Source organism: Carassius gibelio, chromosome A20 (assembly GCF_023724105.1).
Source record: "Carassius gibelio isolate Cgi1373 ecotype wild population from Czech Republic chromosome A20, carGib1.2-hapl.c, whole genome shotgun sequence".
Classification (NCBI taxonomy): Eukaryota; Metazoa; Chordata; class Actinopteri; order Cypriniformes; family Cyprinidae; genus Carassius; species Carassius gibelio.
The window spans coordinates 8075769-8093406 of record NC_068390.1 but is presented as its reverse complement, the minus strand read 5'-3'; positions in this window follow the sequence as shown (position 1 = coordinate 8093406).

Genomic DNA, 17638 nt, shown 5'->3' with positions numbered 1-17638 from the left:
TACAAATCCTTTGTCTGTAGCCACAATAGATGGACGCCCTTTGGGGTCTGGACTGATTACTCACCTCACTCAAGAACTGCTAATGTTTACCGGTCTGCTACATCAAGAATCCATTCAATTCTACGTGCTCCCTGTATCTAACACTCCTGTTATTTTGGGCTTGCCCTGGCTCAGACTGCATGACCCTCATGTATCGTGGAGAGAGGGACAAATTCTTAGATGGAGCACCCAGTGTCAGAAATCATGCCTTCCGACCATCTCTCCCTTGCCTGTGCAAGTCGTCACGTTAGACTCGGAGTCCACCAGCATTCCCAATCTGCCCAAGGAGTATCACGATCTCGCCACCGCCTTCAGCAAGGTGCAAGCAAACACATTACCACCACACCGCAGTCACGATTGTGCCATTGATCTAATTCCAGGTTCCTCACCACCCCGGGGCCGAGTATTTCCATTATCATTACCCGAGTCAGAAGCTATGGCCAAGTATATCGAGGAGGAGCTGGAGAAGGGGTTCATACGTCCGTCCACTTCTCCTGCTTCAGCTGGCTTCTTCTTTGTCCGTAAGAAGGATGGAGGTTTGCGCCCTTGCATCGATTATCGAGGACTCAACGAGATAACGGTAAAGTTTCGCTATCCACTTCCCCTGGTGCCCTCTGTATTAGAACAGCTATGAACTGCACAATACTACACCAAATTGGATTTGCGCTGCGCATACAACCTCATCCGCATTAGGGAGGGGGACGAGTGGAAAACAGCTTTCTCAACCACCAATGGGCACTACGAATACCGGGTTATGCCGTTCTGACTGGTCAATAGTCCTTCGGTTTTCCAATCATTTGTCAATGACATCTTCAGAGACATGTTAAACAAGACTGTTATCGTATACATTGACGATATCTTGATCTATTCAGATACCCTGGAGGAACATATCCAACGTGAGGGCCGTGCTGCAGCGACTCATTGAACACCAACTCTATGCCAAGGCGGAGAAGTGTGAATTCCATACCACCTCTACCACCTTCCTGGGGTACGTCATCAGTCCAGAGGGGGTCGCCATGGATGAGAGCAAAGTCAACGCCGTTCTCAAATGGTCCGAACCCAAAACACTAAAGGAACTCCAACGCTTTCTGGGGTTTGCTAATTTCTACCGCCGTTTCATCAGAAACTTCAGCTCTGTGGTCAGTCCCCTCACGTCAATGGTTAAAAAAGGAACCCATCGGCTACACTGGTCAGAGGCTGCCCTCCAAGCATTCAGAGAACTAAAAAGACGGTTTGTGACTGCTCCCATACTCCACCATCCTGACCCATCTCTTCCGTTTCTCGTCGAAGTGGACGCCTCCAACACTGGTATCGGGGCTATTCTCTCTCAACGCCAGAGTTCTACCGCTAAACTCCACCCATGTGCCTTTTACTCCCGCAAACTCAATGCTGCTGAACGTAACTACGACGTAGGGGACCGTGAACTCCTCGCCATGAAGGCGGCCTTCGAGGAGTGGAGACACTAGCTGGAGGGGGCCAACTTTCCTTTCACTGTACTAACAGATCATAAGAACCTTGAGTATTTGCGCTCAGCCAAGCGCCTCAATCCACGGCAGGCAAGATGGTCATTGTTTTTCTCCCGATTCGACTTTTCAGTTACCTACCGTCCGGGCTCCAAGAACACAAAGGCAGATGTGCTATCCCGTATCCACGAAGATGAACAGATCTCATCCGAACCTGAATCCATACTCCCTTTCAAGGTAATCATTGCACCCGTACAATGGGACATCATGACGCTTATCCAGCAACACAACTCTCAACATGCACCTCCAACAACTTGCCCTCCTGATAAGGTTTACATACCACCCACTCTACGCGATCAAATACTCAACCACACGCACTGTCTGCCCGCATCTGGCCACCCAGGTATCACAGCCACCATTCATCTGCTTCCCACCGGTTCTGGTGGGAATCATTGCCCAAAGACACCACTGCCTTCATCCAACAATGCCAAACCTGTAATGCGCACAAAACTCCACGCCAATTGCCAACCGGATTACTCCAACCACTCCCTATCCCACAACGACCTTGGTCCCACATTGCAATAGACTTTATCACTGATCTACCTGTCTCTCAAGGTAACACTGTCGTTCTTACTGTGATTGATCGATTCTCCAAAGCCTGCCGCCTTATTCCCCTGCCCAAACTGCCTACTGCTCTGCAAACTGCTGAACTACTCTGTAACTGGGTCTTACTACCTGAAGATATCGTCTCCGATAGAGGCCCTCAGTTCACTTCTCGTCTCTGGAAAGCCTTCTTCCAAGCCCTCGATGTAAACGTGAGCCTGACCTCCGGTTACCACCCTCAATCCAACGGTCAGGTCGAAAGACTCAATCAGGAACTCACCCGGTTCCTGAGATCATACTGTAGTTCCAACCAAGAAGATTGGGCCCGGTACCTCCTTTGGGCTGAGTACGCACAGAACTCTCTGGTCAAGCCAGCTACTGGTATCACCCCCTTTAAATGCATCCTAGGCTATCAGCCTCCCATGTTTCCCTGGTCCGGGGAACCCACCGACGTACCCGCCGTCACAGACTGGCTGCAACGTAGTGAGGAGACTTGGAACCAAGCCCATGTACACCTTCAACGAGCCATCCGTCATCAAAAGGAACATGCTGACCACCGTCTGCGTCCTGGGCCTGTATACCAACCAGGTCAGTGGGTGTGGCTCTCTACCCAAGATCTCCGTCTTCGACTACCCTGCAAGAAGTTGAGTCCAAGGTACGTGGGTCCATTCAAAATTACACATCAGATCACTCCTGTTTCATTCCGTCTTGCATTACCTGACACCTATCGCATTTCTCCCACGTTTCATGTATTTCTGCTCAAGCCCGCTGTTGCCCCTGGAGAGGAGGGAGAGGGGAGGTCCCGTGAGCAGAGTCCCCAGCCCGTCCAGATTGAGACTGAGGAAACTTACCAGGTGCGAGAACTTCTTAACTCCAGACGTCGTGGACGCATCCTGCAGTATCTGGTCGACTGGGAGGGGTACGGTCCGGAGGAACAATCCTGGGTCAATGCTGATGACATACTAGACCCCAACCTCATCACTGAGTTTCATCGGTTACATCCGGAGAGACCGGCCCCTCGACCACGCGGTAGACCCCGACGTCGTCTACCATCTCGCGCCAGGAGTCGCTCGCAAGGAGGGGGCTCTGTCACGGAGACGAACCCCGTGATTCCCTCTACTGGCCAGCAGAGGGCTCCATCTCCGGAATATTGACACTCACGCACTCTCTCACAACTACACTTCCCATCTACCCCGTGCATTGGACTCTGATCACCACACAGGTGCAGCTCATGAGTACTGCTATATAAGCTGCACAACCACATCAGTTTAACGCGAAGTCTTGTTTTGCTCCGGCTGACATTTCCAAGCGTTATTTCCCGTGTTTGATTTTCCGTTTACCAGTTCTGTTTGTTTACCGTTTCTTGAACCATTGCTGCCCGCCTCCTGACCTTGGATTGTTTATTGGACTCTGAATCTTGCCTGTGATCCCAATCTATTGCCTGTGTTTGACGACGATTCTGGTTATCTCAACTGTTGTGTTTGCTGGTTTTGACCCCTGCCTGTACGACCACGAGTTGTTTATTAAAGCTTGCAAGATGGATTCCCCGTCTGGTGATGAGTCATTACAAAACCATGGCTAACAGTCAGAATCAGCCATACATTTATGATCCAGAATCAGATCCCGAGGCTGAAATTGAACAAGAGCAGCAGCAGCAGCGACTACAGTAGGACGTCTCTATGTGGTATGTATTGAAACTGTATATATTTGCTTAGCGGTTTTGGAAAATGACTAAGTTCCATTTTATGTCTTTTTTTTCTTTAAAGGTGTACATGTAGGAAGTGCAGTTTGATGCCAACATTGTATGTTGTTTACTTGATGTGCTTACGCGCCGATAGTTAAGTTAACAACACAGAGATATTTGAAGCAGTTTTACTCACCGCCTGCGGTTCCAACACACGATCGTGACCCTTTTTCATTGGGACTGCATCATCCTTAAGAAATAAACAATATGCAAATCCGGCGTCAAACTGGGCCTTGTTTGTAAAACAAGCATCTTCTAAATGCAGGGAACAAACAAAAACACTTGCACAACTCCGTTGATGCTCTGTAAAAATAAACTCCATCCACTGGTCCCTTAATGCTGTTTTTTTTGGTAATCTGTGCAGGGTTGTCTTGTCCTGGCAACCAAAAACACACTTCTTTTGTGACATTTCACTCTCTCACTCTGGTCAGTGAATGTCTATGCTCTGCTCTACGGGCGTGTGTGCGCTCTTCCGGGAGAAGTAGGACCCATATAAGGAAATTCCGCTCCATCTAACGTCACACAGACCCATACTCGAAAAAAAACTTTCCGAAACTTGTGACAAACCGGAAGTTCAAACATACAACTTAATTTTTGAAACTTTGTCCATGTTTAGCATGGGAATCCAACTTGTTAACAGTGTAAAAAACTCAGTATGCATGAAATAGCATTTCACCCCACCTTTAAATCATCTAAACCAACAACATGTATGTCAGACCCTTTACCATCTAAGCTCCTAAAAGAGGTGCTTCCAGAAGTCAAAGATCCTCTTCTGACTATTATTAATTCCTCATTGTCATTAGGATATGTCCCCAAAACCTTCAAACTGACTGTTATTAAGCCTCTCATCAAAAAACCACAACTTGACGCCAAAGAATTAGTTAATTATAGACCAATCTCGAATCTCCCTTTTCTTTCCAAGATACTAGAAAAGGTGGTATCTTTACAATTATATTCCTTCTTAGAAAAAATGGTATATATGAGGATTTCCAGTTCGGATTTAGACTGTATCATAGTACTGAGACTACTCTCCTTAGAGTTACAAATGATCTGCTCTTATCATCTGATCGTGAGTGTTTCTCTCTATTAGTTTTATTGGATCTTAGTGCTGCGTTTGACACAATTGACCAAACATTCTTTTGCATAGACTTGAACACTTTGTTGGCATTAATGGAAGTGCATTAGCATGGTTTAAATTGTACTTATATCTTATGTCTCAATATGATTTCCCCTGGTTAAATAAAGGAATAATAATAAATATATGACCGCCATCAGTTTGTAGCAGTGAATGAAGATGTATCATATTGATCACAAGTGCTGTATGGAGTATCTCAAGGCTCAGTACTAGGGCCGCTACTCTTCACGCTTTATATGTTACCCTTGGGAGATATCATCAGGAAACAGTTAGCTTAGCTTTCACTGTTATGCTGATGATACTCAACTCTATATTTCTTTGCGGCCCAGTGAAACACACCAATTTGAAAAACTAATGGAATGCATGGTCGATATAAAAAACTGGATGACGAGTAATTTCTTACTGCTAAATTCTGAAAAAACAGAGGTGTTTATTATAGGACCTAAAAACTCTGATTTTAATAACCTAGAACACTGTCTAAGACTTGATGGCTGCTCATTTTTCCATCTTAAAAATATATCTCAAATACGGCCTATGCTCTCAATGTCAAATGCAGAGATTTTAATCCATGCATTTATGACCTCAAGGTTAGATTATTGTAATGCTTTATTGGGTGGTTGTTCTGCACGCTTAATAAACTACAGCTAGTCCAAAATGCAGCAGCAAGAGTTCTTACTAGAACCAGGAAGTATGACCATATTAGCCCAGTCCTGTCAACACTGCACTGGCTCCCTATCAAACATTGTATAGATTTTAAAATATTGCTTATTACTTATAAAGCCCTGAATGGTTTAGCACCTCAGAATTTGAATGAGCTCCTTTTACATTATAATCCTCTACGTCCACTACGTTCTCAAAACTCAGGCAATTTGATAATACCTAGAATATCAAAATCAACTGCGGGCGGCAGATCCTTTTCTTATTTGGCGCCTAAACTCTGGAATAACCTACCTAACATTGTTCGGGAGGCAGACACACTCTTGCAGTTTAAATCTAGATTAAAGACCCATCTCTTTAACCTGGCTTACACATAACATACTAATATTCTTTTAATATCCAAATCCATTAAATGATTTTTAGGCTGCATTAATTAGGTAAAACCCTAACCGGGAACACTTCCCATAACACCCTATGTACTTGCTACATCATTAGAAGAATGGCATCTACGCTAATATTTGTCTGTTTCTCTCTTATTCCAAGGTCACCGTAGCCACCAGATCCAGTCTGTATCCAGATCAGAGCGTCACTGCAGTCACCCGGATCCAGTACGTATCCAGACCAGATGGTGGATCAGCACCTAGAAAGGACCTCTACTGCCCTGAAAGACAGCGTAGACCAGGACAACTAGAGTCCCAGATACAGATCCCCTGAAAAGACCTCGTCTCAGAGGACCACCAGGACAAGACCACAAGAAACAGATGATTCTTCTGCACAATCTGACTTTGCTGAAGCCTGGATTTGAACTACTGGTTTCGTCATGTCAGAGGAGAACTGGTCGCCCTACTGAGCCTGGTTACTTCCAAGGTTTTTTTCTCCATTCTGTCACTGATGGAGTTTTGGTTCCTTGCCGCTTTCGCCTCTGGCTTGCTTAGATGGGGTCACTTCATCTACAGCGATATCGTTGACTTGATTGCAAATAAATGCACAGACACTATTTAACTGAACAAAGATGGCATCACTGAATTCAATGATGAACTGCCTTTAACTATCATTTTGCATTATTCACACACTGTTTTCCTAATGAAGGTTGTTCAGTTGCTTTGAAGCAATGTATTTTGTTTAAAGCGCTATATAAATAAAGGTGACTTGACTTGACTTGACTCAAGGATTTTCAGCCTTCTCAGTTGCTGAGCTTTCTGTTTCCCGAATGGGGGTGTGGGATCTACTCACACCTCTGACAAATGCTCTTTTGGAATGACTAGGCTAGAAATAGAATTGGAAGTTATTATGAGACAATACATAATATATTTTACATCCTTTATTTTATCATCTGACCAACTTCACTGATAGAATTGCACTTAAATTTTATGCGCGAATGTGTCAGATAAGGTGCCAGACTCTAGAGTTTTCTGCTTCCCGAACAGAGGTGTGAGTTCTACTCACATATTTGACAAATGTTCTTTTGGAGTGACCAGACTAGAAATTTAATTGGAAGTAATTATTAGACAATAAATAATATATTTTACAACCTTTATTACAACCTTTATTTATTACCAGACTCAAAAATATTCACTCTTCTCAGTTGCTGCAAGATGTAATTCTAAATACTATATTTTAGATCCATTATTTTATCCATTATCTCCAAATGGTGGTATGGGTTCAAATCCCACTTGTGACAGACATCCTTTCAGTGTGTCAAGACTAAACATACAGTATTTGAAGCAACTTTTAGGCATTAAATGTTATATTTTGGACACTTTATTTTGCTTCTGACCAATTCTAGTGACAGAATTGTCCTTTCTGGTCTCCAAATGGAGATGTCAGTTCAAGTCCCACTTCTGACAAAGGCTCTTTTGGACTGACCAGACTACAAATAGAATTGGAAATAATGAGACAATAAACAATATATATGAAATCCTTTTTTTTACCATCTGATCAACTTCAGTGATACAACTGTCCTTCCCGTCCTGGATTGAACATCAGAATAGTCGAGTGACTCCAGACTCAAGATGTATCATTCTTCTCAGTTTCTGAGTTCTCTGGTTTACAAATGGAGGCATATGTTCAAATCCCACTTCTAACAGAGGTCATGTCAGAGTGACAGTATTGGAATTGGAGTTAATTATGATACAATTAATAATATATATTAGATCCGTTATTTTGCCATCTTACCAACTCCAGTAATAGAACTGACCTTCCCATCTTTATGTGAATATTTCAGAATATCCAAGTTATCTAAGGTGCCAGACTCAAGCCCTAGCACCCTTTTCTGTTGCTGAGGTTTCTGGTCTCCAAATGGAGTCATGGGTTTAAATCACACTTCTGACAAAGGCCATTTCAGAGTGACAGGACTAAAAATAGAACTGTGAGCAAATTTTGAAACCTATATTTTGCTCCTTACCAACTTCAATGATATATATGTCCTTCCCATTGCTGTGGCTATGGCAGAGTGGCCTAAGGTGTCAGATTTAAGAACTTACACCTTTCTCAGGTGCTGAGGTTTCTGGCGTCTAAATGGAGATGTGTGTTCAAATCTTATTTCTGACAATGGCTATTTTGGAGTGACCATACTAGAAATAGAGTTGGAAAGTAATTTTAAGATTTTTTTGTTTTTGTTTTTTTGACCAATTCCAGTGATAAAATTGCCCTTCACACCCTTGCATTATTGTGTCAGAATGGACGAGTGGTCTAAGGTGCCAGATTTAAGGCATGACACCCTTCTCAGTTTCTGGTTTCCCATTGGAGGTGTGTGTTAAAATCCCACTTTTGGCAAAGGCTCTATTAGAGTGACCAGACTCGAAATTGTATTGGAAGTAATGTTGAGATAGTACTTTTCATGGACTTTGACAATTTATTGAATGGACTATTAAATGGACAAATGTGTAAAGTGAGAAAAATTTGCTCAACAGAGAAGGTGGTTTCTTTTTTACGTCTGCCTAGTTATATCAAAGACAAGGATGTGCTACAGAAACTGCTAAGCTGGAGAGTTACTGCCTTTGAGAATGTGGTATTGCTTTGGGACAATGTTCAATGGAGTCAAATTCTTTAAAGGGTAACTAAAGCCTTAACCAACTTTTTGAGTTAATGAGCTGTAAGAATGGGGCTTTATTAAAGCTGTTCATTGATTCATGTAACTTTTTTGACATTTGAGTATAAAGTGTTTTAATTCTACAATATATGATGTAAATATGTCTGAATGCTGCCCACTTCAGGATGAACGGTGGCTACTGCAGTTGATTTTTCCTATTGGATGTTTGCAGTGGTACGTGACCTAAGCGTAAGTTTCCAGCTCACCACGCCCTTGGCAGTATAAAACCATCTTGCTCCATCAAAATCACTGTAGCGAATCAGGAGTTGGAATTGCGAGTATTGAAAATGATCAGGATAGAGTATTTTAGCATCTATTTAGCATAGCATTCATATTGAGAGTGAGGAGTTGTCGTCGTAGTACAGTGCCCCTCCCCTCGATAGCACAGTCTTCGCCATGTTGGCAGGATCCTGGCGGAAAAACATGATTGTTTACATGTGTTGTTAACTCGGTAGTACAGGAGGTTTTTGCAATTCCGCACTGTTTTACCATGCCTGGAAGTCACTACTGCATTAAAAAAAACTGCTCCAGTACCACACACGATACATATGAGAAACATAGGAATACAGTTTTTTTTAGGTTACACCAAGTGCAAAACAGCAGTATTTGGAGAAGTTCTTAGGCATCCAAAATATTGACACATACAAGCTTCCTGCAGCGGAGTGGCAGAGAGACCTGAACCATTTACCTCCACGCACATATATGGACATTGTGAACTATCTTGTTTTTGGTCTAAGTTACTATACAATGCAGGAGTTTAAAAGCCACAAGTCTTTGGAAAGTTACGAGGCTTTCTGCTGATGTATGGAAATGGAAAAAGGTGGACTCTCGAAATTGAAATAAAAGACTGTTTCAGTGTTGTTGCTACGTAAAATTTAAAGTTCTATGTTGTGTGTGCTGTTGGTTGCCTCTGCATGAGCAAGATTAATTGTGCTGTTATCATTGAGTGCTTTGAACTGGATGCGCTTAATGCATAAAGATGATCGCAGAGGAAGAAACTGAGCTCGATAGAGCCAAAATTGCTTCTGTGGCTACAGATAAAAGTTATATTTCTGATAAGTCGAGTGTTGCTGTTGATGACTTGGGGAGGCTTGCACATAAAACAGTGGAATTTAATACATTTGAGAATGACATGAAAAAGTGGTTGGCCGATGCTGCTGCAAAAAATGATGACGGGAATCTTGATGTGCTGTCTATAGCAATTGTTGATATAAGGCCTCAAGATAGTATTTCCAATGTCTCAAGTAAAGGCAAAACATAAAGATCACTCTTCTGTCCATTCAAAGGCTTCCACGGTTAGTTCTGTGCATTTAAAGGCAAAGGCTAAAAGAGCTGCACTTTTACAGTCTACAGCTGCTTTGAGAAAAAAGCATGACATTGACGCTGAAGAAGCAGCCCTTCAAATGGAAAAGGCAAAGCTGAAAAGGAAAAAGGAACAGCTAGAGGCTGAGGCCAAATTGGCTGTTGCTACAGCTAGATTGTCTGTGTTTGAAAATGTGTGTGGTGGTGTAGATGTGGATGAGTATGAAGAGGATAACGGAGAGGATGCCATGAATACCTATCTTCATGCTCATTTGAAATCACAAACATCAAGTTATGCAAACACAGTTCCTGTCTTGCAACTTCCTAAAACTGTCTCTTTCCAACAGGACCATTCTCTGCCATTGGCTGTACGGCCTAAGGAAAGGCCGCATATTCCACAAGCCCAGTCTTCTGACAGATCCAGACTCACCAGTGCTTCAACAGCAGGGTTTCAACCGCTGACCTCACAAGGGAGTACATGTATCACAGTCACATGTAAGGGAAACAGGTCAATTTAGCTCAAAGGGAATCATTTAAGATTTTTAAGGGAATTTGAACAAAATCACTGTTTCACGGCTGTTCACGGAGACGCGCCTGCGGTTCAGTGAACGAGCCGTTTAACATCAAATCTGCGCTGGATACTAATATCCAAACTATAGTGAAAACACTATCAATTAGCACAGTAACAAGATCGGCAGTTTAAGACATTAACTTGTAAGCACAAAACACAATATACTTCTCTTTTCAATATGAATAAGGCTTTATTAGATAAATCTAAGACATATAAACTAATCTAACACATAAACGCACGCACTCACACATTCACACAAGTTGCAAGAAGATCGACAGTTAGGAAAAGATGAGTTTAAGAGAATGGAAATATGGAATCCCAAGTTTACAGCAATACGTTAAATTGCATAGACATGAACAACCATCAATCACGTAATTAGCGCTCGCACTGAGTTCCTCAATGGGGTTAAAATTATATTAGATACACCAGCACAACAAATATCTGGGAATACGTTGCCTTCGTTTGCTGTGAAAGGGACTCCCGTTGAAAGGGGTATCCCGGTGTCGCTGATTGGCTGGAAGTTCAGTTGGCTGAAGTGATGTCTTGGGGAGCCCGTGCTTGGGCGTTGGCTGAAGCTGGAGTTGTGTGGCTGGTTTGAGTTCAAACGCGCAGACGAGGTCGACGTTACAAAACTTAACTCAGAACACGAAACTCTCAAACGGAAAAGAAAAGAAATAAAGTTTAACGAGACTAGGTTGTGTTCCTTCTCATCGTGGCATAGTAGCAGCAGGCAGGCCGAAGCACGCAGGAACCCCGCTCAAACAGTGATGACTAAACCGCATGGCTAGGAGCTACAAGCTAGCAGAAGCATAGCTAGAGACTAGAAACAGACATGGCTAATAGCAGCAGCAAGGGACTAAAAGCAGACTAAAAGCAAGGCATGACTGATAGCACAAGCAATGCTCGAACTAAAAGCAAAATTTCATGGTGTCCAAAGTATTTAAACTTCCTTGTTGGCCACCCCTCAAATGTTGCCTTGACCAATCAGATATGGTCTTGGGTCTGGGGTATCATAAATCATTTGTTTATCTTACCAAGCATGTGGTTCTTGCCTAACAGGGTCTAATTTTGGACATGATTCCTATAACATGATTATGATATATTTCACAAATAAATGATTGTCAGGACAACATCAAGCAAGAAAATTCGATTATATCAATACTAGACATGACTATGTATCCTATAGTTATCAAAAGACATACACAATAAGTGATTATACATGATAGTCAAATGTGTGGGTTACACATAAATGAATATGGAGTTAAGCAATGGAACGATTCATTTATAAGTCTTTGTGAGTTCATTCTGGTCCATATATAATGTACAAAAAGCAGTTTCTTTGCCATTCTCTGGCAAAGGGACTTTTCTGTGAAGACAAAGGTTTAAAGCCCTTCCCCCTTAGGAATTTCAGTCTGGTTCTGCTGGCTGGGGGGAAGTCAATGCAAGTATTTAACTTGATCTCCTGGGTTTACATTTGATGTCCAGCGTTGCATTTCAATCACGAACAATAAATTTGACAATCTCTTCTTCGAATTAAAATTGTCAATAATTATTCTATTGGTGTTAATGTTGAAAGCTGTTGTGTGAACAAGTTGGTTGGTTGGTTATCTTGCTTGGTTCTTGTGGCACTAGAACTGATTTATGACTTCCTGAGGAGTTCGGCTCTCGTTTCAATGCACACAGCTCTGATAGACTCTTTGATTTGTCTGGTTCGACTCATTTCTGCTACACACACCATCATTCCTCTGTTGATAATGTTCAACACCCTACATTGTATGACCTTATGCAACAGCAAACTAACATAATCGGTCAGCTGGTACAGAACCAAGCTTTAGCCTCTCTTCCGCCATGAGCTATCCTAGAGTTTGATGGTGATCCACTTAAGTATGCTGCCTTCATTAGAGCTTTCGAGCAAGCAATTGAAAGGAAAACTACAGATAAACAAGAATGTCTTTATTATCTTGAACAACATACCAGAGGGCAGCCCAGAGAACTGGTTCGGAGTTGCTATAACATGGCTCCTGGGCATGGCTATGAGAGAGCAAAGAATCTATTGAAAGAATTCTTCGGAAATGAAATAAAAATTGCTGTAGCTTATATGGAGAAGTCTATGACGTGGCCTACGATGAGGGTTGATGACATTAATGCTCTGCAGTCCTTTTCCATCTTTTTAAGGGACTGTAATGTTATGGAAGATTTACAGCATATGGAGGAGTTGAATGTGCCATCCAATCTTCACCTGATAATGATGAAGTTGCCATATAAACTGAGGGAAAAATGGAGGTCTGTCGCCTGGGAGCTACAGGAGCGCAGTGGTTAAAGAGCTATGTTCCCAGACTTTGTGGCCTTCATTGAGTGTCAGGTAAAGATTCTGTCTGATCTGGGGCCGGAAGTGATGAATGTGTTCTCTCTATTGTGCCTGTACAGGTGAAGGCCAAGTCCGGGAGCGCGATTATGAACACCTGTGCCTTTCTAGATCCTGGGAGTTCAGCTTCTTTCTGTACTCAACATCTCATGAGAAAACTGAATCTTTCAGGAGTCAAGACTAGCATTCTTCTTCGTACTCTTGGCCAAGAGAGGTCTGTAGACACATTTTTGCTTAGTGGTCTTGAGGTGTCTGGTTTGAATGAAGAAAACTTCCTTGACTCACCTGAAGTTTATACCCAGAAGACCATGCCTGTGAGCAGAAATAACATTCTCACTCAACAGGACCTAGGGGGATGGAAATACCTCAAAGGCATCACAGTTCCCAGTCTTGAGGCAGAGGTGGAATTGCTGATTGGCACCAATGCACCGAAGCTCATGGAACCATGGGAAATAATAAATAGACCTTATGCTGTCAGGACTCTACTGGGGTGGGTCGTAAATGGCCCGCTGAGAGGTGGTGAGCCGCGTAAAGGCAAGAAAGGCCATCCTGAAGTCACTGTCAATAGGATCTCTGTCGCCAAGCTACAAGACTTATTGGTTTCCCAATACAATCAGGATTTCAATGAAAAATCAGACCACGTTTGCCTTTCTAGAGAGGATCAAAGATTTATGCAAATAAGGGAGTCCTCAATTCAGCTTCATTGCTTTGACTTGCCGTTTAAGGCTAGAGATGTCATCTTGCCAAATAATTGTAGCATTGCAAAACAGCGTCTCTTAAGTCTTCACAGGAAGTTCAAGAGGAATAAAGATTATCATCAAGAGTCACAGTTTTCCTCTCCGAAGTCATTGAAAAGGGTTATGCTGAGCTTGTTCCACATCAGCAGTTGAAGCGAGATGACGGCAAGGTGTGGTATATTCCCCATCATGGTGTATACCATCCAAAAAAGAAAACCCTTCGAGTTGTCTTTGACTGTGCTGCTGTGTTTAAAGGAATTTCATTGAATTCTCAGCTGTTGCAGGGGCCTCACCTCACAAGCACCTTACTTGGCGTACTTACTAGGTTTAGACAAGAACGAGTAGCGCTGATGGCAGACATCCAAGCCATGTTCCATCAGGTGAGGGTGACTCCGGAGCACACAGACTTTTTACGGTTCTTGTGGTATCCTGATGGCGATACAAGACAAGCTTCCATGCAATACAGGATGAGAGTTCACCTCTTTGGGGCCGTGTCTTCGCCCAGTTGTGCGAACTATGCACTGTGGATAATTGTGCAAGACTACAAAGACAACTTTGAACCTAGTGTTCTGAACACAATACTGCACAATTTCTATATGGATGATTGTTTAAAATCTGTGTCATCAGAGGCTAAAGCCATACAAATGGTGCATGAATTGACTGAAGCCTGTGCGAAGAGAGGATTCCTCCTGTTGAAGTGGACAAGCAACAGCAGTGAGGTCTTGGCTAGTATTCCTCAGTCACAGCGCTCCAAGACCACCAGGGGCTTAACCTGGATCAAAAGGCAAGTCCTGTTGAAACAGCTCTTGGTCTTCATTGGTGCATAGATACAGACATGTTTATCTTTAGGATAGCCATCGAAGAGCGCCCACATAAAAGACGTGGCATATTGTCTGTGGTGTCATCTATCTATGACCCTTTGGGTTTTCTTGCACCATTTACTTTACCTGTTAAAAGGATGCTGCAGGATATGTGTAGGCTGAACATCGGCTGGGACGCCAACATACCTCATGTCTTCTCCGAGCAGTGGTCTAAATGGCTGGTTGATCTCCATCATATCACTGATCTCACTGTGGACCGGTGCATCAAGCCGAAGGATTTTGGAACACCTACTCACCTGCAGTTGCATCACTTCTCCGATGCCAGTGAGTATGGCTACGGAACTGTGTCATATCTCAGGATGGAGAATAAGAGAAATCATGTCAGTATTGCTTTTATCTTGGGCAAGGCCAGGGTTGCTCCTTTAAAGCAAATAACAATTCCTCGCCTTGAGCTGACTGCTGCTGTCCTGGCTGTCCGGGTGGACAACATGCTGAAGAGGGAGTTGCAGCTGGATTTATACCTATCAGTATTCTGGACAGACAGTACAACTGTTTTAAAGTATATTAAAAACGAGATCAGGAGGTTTCATACATTTGTGGTCAATAGGGTGGCTGTGATTAGAAATGAAACGGATGTCGCACAGTGGAGACACATTGGCACAAAACTTAATCCAGCAGATGAGGCCTCCAGGGGTCTAAGTGCGGAAGAATTTCTTGCATGTAGGCGGTGGCTGAAGGGACCAGACTTTCTCTTGAAGGGGGAGGTGGAATGGCCTAAGACCGTCATGGAACAACCTCTAATCCCTTTGGGTGACCCAGAGGTGAAGAAAGATCTACTGGTGAATGCCTTTGTATCCCATCATCCACTGAATGCAACAAAGGTGTTTCTAAGCTACTTTTCAGATTTTTAGAAGCTGAGAACGTCTGTGGCATGGATGTTCAGACTCAGAGATGTGCTTCTAACCCTGTCCAAAAGGAGAAAGGTTCTTGAAGCCTCTAAAGGCATTGGCCATGATAATGGAGGCCGAAGAAGCAACTACCTCTATGCCGAAATGTGAAATGTGAAATTTTCAGTTTTGAAAAATGGAGGATTTGTCAAAAGAAACAGTGACCTCTACAAATTGGACCCAGTGTTGGAGGATGGATTGCTGCATGTGGGAGGAAGGCTTAGTAGGGCTGCCATGCAAGAAATTGAAAAACATCCTGTCATTCTTTCTAAAGAGCAGCATGTGTCCAAACTCATCTTAAAGTATATCCATCAAAGACTGGGTCATGCAGGTAGAAATCACATACTCTCTTCTCTCAGGAAGCAATACTGGATTACTCATGCCAATTCTGCTTGCAGGAAGGTCATCTATGAGTGTGTAATTTGTCGCCGCCTCCAAGGAAAGATGGGGGAACAAAAAATGGCTGACCTACCAGTAGAGAGGATTGTGCCAGACTTACCTGCTTTCACAAATGTGGGAGTCGACTACTTTGGGCCAATTGAGGTGAAGAAGGGCCGGGGCAGAGCAAAGCGCTAAGGCGCACTCTTTACCTGAATGTCGAGCAGGGCAGTTCATCTCGAAATTACTTATGCTTTAGACACTGACTCATGCATAAATGCCATTGACCGTTTCATTTGTCGTAGAGGTCAGGTGACACACCTGACATCAGATAATGGCACCAACTTCATAGGAGCTGAGCAGGAGTTAAAGGAAGCCATTGCTGAGTTAGACCAACAGAAGATTCAGCATAAACCCCTCCTTTAACCCTCCAGCTGGGTCTCACCATGGAGGGGTTTGGGAGCGTCTTATTCGTCTTGGGAAAAGGGTCCTTTCTTCCACGCTCAGACTCCAAACATTGGATGTTGAAGGGTTTCATACCATTCTTTGTGAAGTTGAAGCCATTCTCAATAGTCGTCCCATTACAAAGGCTTCTGATGATGCGAATGACCTCGAAGCACTTACACACAACTACATCCTGCTCTTAAAGTCAAAGCCACACCTCTCTCTTGGGCTCTTTTGTAAGGATGACCTGTCTCTGAAGAGAAGATGGAGGCAGGTGCAGTTCCTATCTGATCTATTTTGGAAACGCTGGGTGAGGGAATACTTACCAGTATTCCAGGAGAGACAGAAGTGTATGAGACCAAAAAAAAGCTTTTCTGTTGGAGACATTGTGGTTATAATGGATCCTGTCGCTCCACGAGGGTCCTGGCTGATGGGAAAAATTATGCAGACATATCCTGACAAGAAAGGCTTCGTTCGCTCAGTGCTGCTGAAAACAAAAACGGGTCAGCTGGAAGGGCCAGTAACAAAGATCTGCCTATTGATGGAAGTCAAAGTGTCACAGATGAGGTCCTGACTAGCTGATCTGCCTACAGATGTCCTAAGCTCAAGAGAAGAAGATTGTACTTAAGATTATCATTGCACAAATGGCTCCTTTAGTTTAAAATTGGTAATTTGGGTAATTGTGGTTAAAGTAAACATTCACAATTATGGTGCCGGGATGTAGGAGCCATTTATTTATTCACCTTCTCTGGATAGGTTAATATTGCTATTATTATTCTAGCCACTGGGTGGGAGTGTTGCACTATGTGTGACACGTCACTGGGATGTAGATATATTTACAGGTGTTGCAATTAGTTAGGAAAGGGTGTGGATGGCGAGGAACACACGGTTCTTACCATAGCCTGCTATGCTACGCGTTGAGAACACCATGCCATTTATGCCGAGGCTTGTAGGATAGCCTCAACAGTTAGGATATGTTCAAGTTGCACGATTTTAGCCCAGTTTTTGGCTCGCCAAACGGTTTTGAGAAATCATCGACAATTGCTTTGAAATTACATGCCAATTTGGTGCTCATTCACGCGAGTGACAATCACGCAGTGTGAATGAGCAAAAAAGTGAACTGAGAGAATTGCAGATGAGTCGCCGGCGCCCGTGAGATATTTGGGATGCTAAATATCTGGACCTGTCTGCGATTCAAAATCATGCTGTGTGAAAAGTGTTCTGACAGAAAACTACATCTGCGATGACCGATAGCCAATGAGAGAGCAAGATACAGAGCAGCGGGGAGTTCGGATAGGAGTTATAGACCACAATATCCTAGCGTCTCCCCAACCATTTCCT